Here is an 8,948-nt window from a genome sequence, read left to right on the forward strand (position 1 = left end):
TCATTGAAAATTTGAATTGAACTATCAAGAATTACAAACAAGTATCAGTAATTATACCTATCACAGTTCCCACTTCATTAATTCCTGGCAAAGAGCACTGTGCCAACGCGGTGTAGTGGTCCCCCTACCCACCCACACAAGTAAACCACTAAATGATGCCGACCCTTCATGGTTCGCCCCAGGTTACTGGCAATACATTTGTCGTCAGCAAATGTTATCAACCAGGCACATTGTGTCATATGCTTTATGAATGAATGAATGTTATGATACATCTGTACACACTTTTGTGTGAACAATCAATGTCTAAAAGTAAGTGTTCATGCTAGAGCTAACAACATGATTTGTGGATTCCCTGAATATCAGAGGCTTTTATACCAGGTACACTACTTCTTCAATTATTTCAGTCTGAGATTCATGAAAAATTCATGAGAACTCCGAAACCCTTCAGCAGTCTGATGGGTTAATCCAAATGTACATGACATAAACAATCTTCCTTGAAAGTCACAAGAATCCATGCATTTAGCAGGATATTTTATAATAATGCCTTACAGGAAGTCCACCTATACTTCCAGAAAGGCAATGGGAATCATAAAGAAAGAGGGCCAGGCCATAAAATAGATATTGAGAATTCCCTTTTTTTCTCTCTCTGTGTTGGAGCATTGATAAGAGGGACAAATACTTAGAAGAAACCAATGAATAATAAATAACAGCCAACAGACATCTTTTTCACCCTAAGCTGCTAGCCTTCTGAAGCTGCACATCTTGGAGATCAGGATATGCCAGTGGCATGCCAGCTTGATTGTAGCTTTATAGCATGCCAAGTGTCATTATAGGCACAGCATTTCACTTTCCACTTTCTGGCTTCATAAACTTCTGGTTTGAATCAGTGAACAGAGGAGACAATAACAGTCATATGCTCACCATGAAATTACTTCAAACAGCCTCAGGTAGGACATGATACAGAGGTCCTGTCTAAGAGAGAGTGACAATTAACATAACAAAAACAACAAGAAATTCTGATTGACAAATGAGCCTATATCGCTGTAAATAAGCCACGATTGTTCAGTGTTTTAGTAGTAATCATGATATTTTTTTTAAAAAAATCATGGGCATGCATACTAGTTTGGGTTGGACTCGAACCAATGATCTCCTGATTACTACACTGGCTATCTAGTATCAGGCTAAAGCTCAGTAGTCTAGTGGATGTGATGCCTGTCTGTAATTCATCTACTGGAAATGCCACATAAAGTTTACAGGTGTATCATCTCATAGATGGAATATTACACAATTTTCTATTGAAAAGGGACAATACAGCATCACTAATTTCTTGTTCTATCAGATAGAACAAGTATCAGCATGTTTCTCCATCATGAATTCAGTCACTCACACACTTGTCTTGAGCACAAGTTGAGGTTCATCAAACATGATTGCAACACATGTCATATCCAATATCTCATATTACAAATTATGTTTGCACTGTGATGCCTGAAATAACAATATCCACTAAAGTTCAGAGAATTTGCTGCACAGTGTTGGCTCTTCTCCTGTTGAAATGGCACACAAGAAATCTCTGGGGTTTTTTTGTTGTTGAAAGTTCTGGAATCTCATACAGGGGATGTGAAAAGTGTAATTCCAGTGATCTTTGAATGAGCAGTCATTCACCTCCATGTCCAACAGAAACATTTTCATTCCATGAGATGACAATGCCATTCAAGCTTGTATTAATCCAGGGATGGTAATTTTTTATCAGAACAGTTTTTACTACCGGTTTATATCTTTTTTTCTCTCTTTTTTTTTTTTTTAAATTAGATAGCAAGAGTTGAATACACTTGAAAAATACTGAACTTACCCATGATAGAACTGAGATAATAATATGAGATATTGTTGCAGTATACCACTGTAATAACTGTATGAAGTGTTGTCAGGGGAACAAATCATTAACATGCTGATCAGCCTCATCCACATGTGTGTCATTAATGGATCATATCATCAATTTGTGTGTATTTCATGGGTTGAGTGTCAGTAAGACTGTGGATACATAATCTCCATCTAAACGCAATGCATCATCAGCTGATTCTGCACCAAGTTATGCTATCATTACAATGTACAGGAATTGAATTAATGGACAACCTGTCTAGACTGATGTCTCTGGGAAACAAAAGTACCGCGGTACTGTACAATGTACGTTACTTTGCTAATTGGAACAGTGAATATATGTCCCTGAGCAGCTATGCAATGTATGATACAAAGTGATGCCGCACTAATAAAACCCAAATTAAGTGTTGGCATAAACTGTACGAGAGAACACGTATTACATTTAATTATGTCAATGTGCCCTTGACTACAGCATTACACATGTTCACATTCATTATTGCTTTAAATGCCAGACAATGTGAATGTGCATGCACGAACACAGATGTGCACTACACTTGTAACTCTGCAGACTTTCTCTCTTTCCAGTCTATTTTTTAACCCTTTGAGGACGAGTCTCGAGTATACCCAGGCAGGGGTCTATGGGATATGCATGTTGTAGCAAAATAAGCCCATCCTCAACAGGTTGTTAGTTTAATGAATGATGGATATATTTAGTATCAAAGATTAAAATCCCTTGTATCAAATTTTTTTTTTTTATACAATCAGTGAATTTACTACTATCACAACTGCAGTTTTCCTCCCCCAAAAATGAAGTGTAACAAATAAAAAATAGTATTTTCTGAAAGAAAAGAAAAAAAATCCTCTTCTCGTCAGCTGTTTTGATTACAAACTTAGAGTAAGACATATTCTTTATATTTTTCATTACAAAAAAGAGTATTTAGTTACCCCAAATAGTTTCTGGTCACATGGAAAGATGAACTTTTGCAGCACGAGTGAGGGAGGACTAAAATTGCTCTGAAATGTCAGTTTGCTATCTGACATTTCTACGATCATAGACAAGTTGGATTTGGAGCACCTTTTCCTCCAGACTCGCCTCAAAAGTATGAATATTAAAGACAAAAGACCATTACGTACATCGTATGATACTCGACATAAATTTGTCCAATTACAAACTATCCCTCTTCCTTTGGTGGTACCAGGAATACAGGATCCATCGAAGCAATTGACTGTCAATATAAACGCCACCTCAAATGAGACGCGCTCTGCCTAATGGTCTGTGCTGAAAAAAGTGTGACAAACTAAACTGTCATGTGCTGCCTTACTTACAGGTCATTTGTTCCTAATTGCATTTCAAATAGGGCTGAGAGAGAGTTTCCAGGTACATTGATGGTCTGAATGTGATGGTTCATAAATTTTCTTCCTATAATGCAACTTTAATGGCCGATAACACGGTTATCTATGATACCACTTCACAATTTCTCTTATGGCTTTTCCAACTCTTTGCAGCACACTCTTTTTCCAATTACTGGTATGCATTTTATGCGTATTAAATGTCCAGTTTGGTAGACCCTCTAATTTTTATCTTTTGCCAGTGGGAGATACTCTCGCTGCCCTACAAATTATAGAAGGCACATTTGAATAACAGTTTTCTTTTTGCTGACACACTGAAATATTGTTTGATATAAAGCAAATATTTGAATGCCTTTATTTTTGTGCCAGTTTCTGGTTGCGCAAAATAGGCAAACATTTTCCACTTTTACAGTGCATTTAATATGCATGACTACAGTACTATGACGGTCAGTCTTTGACCACCACGATTATCTTGGTCAAATTATATTAGTTGATAGATATACAAATATTGAGTTTCCATTGTGTCACATTACACTGCCACTCTAGGATTAAAAAATCTGATAATAGTGCAGTAACAACAGTAAACAACCATAAAAACAAGCACAGCAAGGATCAAAGTACATCAAAGTTGGAAGGGCCGGAGAAGGGTAAAAAAAGAAAAGAAAAAGAAAACAAACCAGACACGAACAGAAAAATCCAAAAGGTCAAATGGAACTAACGGAGAGCAGAGAAAATGTAGCTTCTGAATGAATTCCACATACACAAGATCTAACATTAAGAATGAATAATATATAGTTTCTACAGGAGGTGACGTGAGAAGGACATCGGTAGACAATCACTAGATCTAGGATTTAAATCAGATTTGCGAACCCGCTTACCAGTGTATTTCATTGTCACACACACTACACAGAGAGACACAGCACAGATTTGTGAGCAACTCTGAAAATCCACAGAAAAGCTGAAACAGGCCGACACATTTCTAAGACAAACTAGCCTAAAATCGCAAAAGTCATCCAAGCTTGAGCTCTTTCAATGACACACGCGCAGTTAGGCCTACTACAACTTACAAGTAGAAAATCTATATTTGACATTACCAAACCAGCCATCGCGTGATGGATTATCAGCAGTGACAGCGGAGCATGGGCTAATTCATCGGGAGCGCGCCCCGCGGGATTCCTGGACCGAACGGCTTTCTCCGAACGAACTGCTTCTCTCGCTCAGCAGTAGAGGAGTTCACACCAAATTTATTGGGGAAAATACCAGTTCTGTTTCAACTCGTTAGCTGTCTGAAACGTCAAAACAAATATTTGAGTATAATGTCAAACTGAATATAACAGAGAAAGGCAACGTACCTTGGCAGAAATCTTGTTTCTCTCCCTCCTTTTAACTTTCGATTTATAATCCTATTAGAGCTTTCTACACCAGTTCAGTTTCGCATTGCACAAGCCACTGTGATGCAGCCATAATTGCGCCAGTCAATGTTTTTCGTAACCACCCCGCTCCGTGTACGTACACACACATGTAAAGTGTGCCTCGCCTATGCCTAGAGTCTATGCCTAGAGTCGGATCGATACTTATCGGCGCGGGGTGTTCGCTCTCATCCCCGTGCGACGGCAAGCTGATTTTACTGGTATGTTTTCAACAATGGGTGTTCAAGGTAAGGTTTCTGTTTTTTTTTGTCACGATACGGGGCGGTGTGCATGTGCTCACGCCTGACTGCCCAAAAACGAAAGAGTGACCACTTTTATGTCTCGTTGCTGAGCCTGCTAACTTGAAACAGCTAAAGCCATTATATTACTCTGCTGCGCAAAGTATCTGGATATTTTGGGCGATCATGTACAATCATATAACAGTTACAGCACAAACTTTTACACCTCTAACATTGAACATATATTTTTAAAGGGGAAAATAGTTTCAGCTTTGTAGTGCCGCCAAACCTCTTCAACACCAACACTCTCTGGGGTCTGTTTCAGAAGAGTTATGATTGATCTTACGTTCGATTTATTGAGCGTTACTCAGTGAATCGCGCGTAAGATCAATATTGATATAAATGATGGTCGAAAGTTTATTTCAAATTAAGACATGCTGAAAGATGGTTTACAGCACAGATCTCATAGCAGATTCAAACTTTGTTTGAATCGCATCAATCATAAGATCAATCTTACGACCAGTCTTATGAAACTGGTCCAACGTAGAGTTTCACGAGAGATGCATCTACCGTATTCTGTTCGGCTGAGAGCAAATTTGTCAGGGAAAATCTCTTGACAAAACACTTTGTGAAATGCCTCCCAGAAAGCAAGTCGCCAATTTTGTACGGAATTCGTCTCAACTCAGGCCTAGAATCTACATCCAACAAGACTGAAATTCAACATAATTAATAGGCATAGGAAAAACCCTGAAAGATTGAAAAATAGAATATTTGTGATGTTTTATTGTTTCTAGTAACTAGAATTGACCCATGATAGTAGACCTATTGCTCCATCCGTAAAATTTATAACACTCAACGTGTACATCCCCAATGTGTAGGGCTTATACAAGCTGTCACGATCACTTCTCATTAATACACATGAATCATTGAATCAATTCGTTCACTCGAATTTACCTTTCTTTGGCATAGTTATTAAACTGCCGCAACCAAATGGGGGAAAGACAAGATAAACAAAATTTACACTGATCTAGAATGACATTTTTTTTTCTCCATCAACCACCCTTCCCACAATACAGTCAAAATTGTCTATATAGCGGCCACCCAAGGGAGACGATAAAGTGACCGTTATAGACAGGAGGCCTAAATACAGGGTCGTTTACTGGGCTTCCTCTCAGGAATTTTGTTTTCAACTTCACGTGGTCGTATATGGCAGGTGGCCGTTGGGAAGCAGGTTTTACTGTAAATATCAAATTAAGGGGGAATAGAACACACTCATATATCACAATGTATTACTCTGGTATGATGAAATTCACTTACTATAGTAGATTTCTAATATGCCTCTCTATTCTTATACTGACTATCTGTGAGTTCACTTACCGATGAACACGATGAGATTGTGAACTCGTTGTTCGTTTTTGCGTCAAACTTTAGTTCTTTGTATAAAGCACGAAAATTTACCGCCGATAGCGACAATAATCACATTGTTACTTCAACATTGGAAGAAGATGAACCGATGGCCAGTGAGATCTTGGAGACATGAACAGAACCACATCGACATCCATCCAACCACCATGTCGTGCCGACAGATACGACGAGAGCAAAGTCTCAGCAGACGATACTTATACCCGTAAAATAATGGTGGCGCTCTTATTCAAATATCTGCGCGCGCTCATAAACCCGACTTACCCAGCACAGGTGTGACGCAAACTCTGTATCGCAGTACATTTTTGTACAGATACTACTGGCAGATGCATACCCGCGGTATTCTGACACGTCGATGTGATAAAAGTCTAGTCCCACCTCTTCCTTCAACCATCACCAGTCCTTGTCTGACGTCGAAACATTTCCAACGCACATTGATTATTCCTGCTCTTATCTTCGGAACCCATTTACAAAGCTCTGTTTTGTTTTACTCTATCCTAAGAGTTTAAAATAACTCGCACGATGAATACAAATTACATTGTGTTTTCATTGGCCCTGGATCTGTTTCATAAAAGTCTTATAGGAGACTTTTTGCTCATATAGGACACACTTGTGAAACCTATGACAAGCTTCATAAAACGGAATGTACTTCTTTTTAAAACTTTCTCAAAGCTACATGTTATGAGTGACTTTTGCCATTCTGAGATGTGTATAATGTAAAGATTATGTAATGACTTCATGAAACGGACCCCCATAAAAATGACTCAAGGAGTGTCAAGAAAAACAATGCCGATAACCCAATATTGCGGGGTGTTTTTTTTTTTTGGGGGGGGGGGTTACTGAAGTGGCTTATAGTTTCATGATACTGCAATCATGCAACAATTGATTTTATTTTCGGTACATCAGCAGAATAATCGCTTATTACAGAAAAACATTCGTGCAAGGAGTTTCTTTTCACTGATCTGTTTCCCTGCACGTTTTAGACCTTCACAGGAGTTGCATGGGCGCTACCAATTAGTCGATTTAAAGTGTTCGTTTTAATGATTGTACTATATCTTAACTAAGATCAAATAATATAGATTGTGCAGACAATACATTCATGGCACCGTGTTTTCCATTTATCACTGTCATACTGTCTTGGCTCTATACGCTTAGACTTCAACGATTGATAATTTCTCGGGCATTCATCAATTTCATTTGTCTTACTACACATGTAAATTTTTTATCGTATTGAAAGAATCGCGAAAACTTAAGGCTGATTTGAGATGGGCTTTGCTGACAATGAGGGGCCATGAATATTTTGTGTCACGACACTTATTGGTGTAATTCAAAAATTGCTCTTGGGATAATCTTAATGTTTGTGAATCAAATAAACTAGCCAATATATTAGTACAGTGAAACCTCATGAAAATAGCAAAGAAGAGACTTCAGAGATTTTGCATCTCTCACACAATCTTCACCTACTAATAAATATGTTTATAAATCGGTCATAAATTACGCGGATCACGCACGTTATTGAATTCAATGCCGTAAATATCTGTCACATGGCCGGCGCTATACATTTTGAAAAGTTGGGGGGGGGGAGGGGGGGAGGGCAGTATATTATTTTCTAGTGTACTTCCGGGTTTTATAAGCTTATAAGAAAAAAAAGAAAAGGCTTAACCACATGCTAAAGTATTCCTATATATTGTGAAAAAAGGGGGCGAGCCCCCCCCCCCCCCCCGGTTTCTCGGGCCCTGTCTCATAGATAAAGGGTATCTTTCTCAAATTCCTGACCTCGCTTCAATTTGACTTTCATAAAACCGATATAATCTTCTTTAGGGGAGTTTTTGTTCTTCAGGTATGAAGTAAGTTTTTTGTTGAACTTAAAATAAACCATGATTTTTATCCATGAATTGCCTAAAAAGAGATGATTTTGACCGATATCATGTGTGAAATCAACTCAAACTCCATAGCATTATTGTTTTCATTTTGTCTGAATACAGTGAAACGGACAGTGTTTCATGACTTGTTTAATTATACCCGTTCTCTTCGGATTATCTTGCACGTGGAGTGGACTTCCAAAGAGTAAAATTTAATAATTCAAGCTTCGGAGAGTTTTCTGCTTACGGAGGGGTAGCAGTGAACAAAATCAATCAAACAAACAAACAAACAAACCAAACCAAACCAAACCATGCAAAACAAAACGAAAACTCATGTTAAACAAATGACAAACAAACAAACACACATACAAACACTGCGACACCTGACCTCAATCACAATTCACGGCAATATTATGTGGTTTTTCTCCCATTAATTCCCCACGAAACTTGTGAAATTTGAACTATGATAATAACTTCTGAAAGTTTTAGTTCATGTCTAACTTCAAATACTATTTAACTTAAACTCTGTTTTTTAAAAGTCAATTGAACACATAAGAATTTGAATGCTATATGAGGGATATGCCAGGAATTAACCCCTTTATATATCTTTCTACACTATCTATCTATCCATCTATCTATCTATCTATCTATCCATCTATCTATCTATCTATCTATCTATCTATCTATCTATCTATCTATTTATCTATCTATATCTACTTATCTATCTATCCATCTATCTACCTATCTATCTATCAATTATCTCTTTCGCTCTCTTTCTCTAACACACGCAC

This window comes from Diadema antillarum, unplaced genomic scaffold, assembly GCF_040938485.1.
Source record: "Diadema antillarum isolate AM-2024a unplaced genomic scaffold, OU_Dant_1.0 scf00000188, whole genome shotgun sequence".
Lineage (NCBI taxonomy): Eukaryota > Metazoa > Echinodermata > Echinoidea > Diadematoida > Diadematidae > Diadema > Diadema antillarum.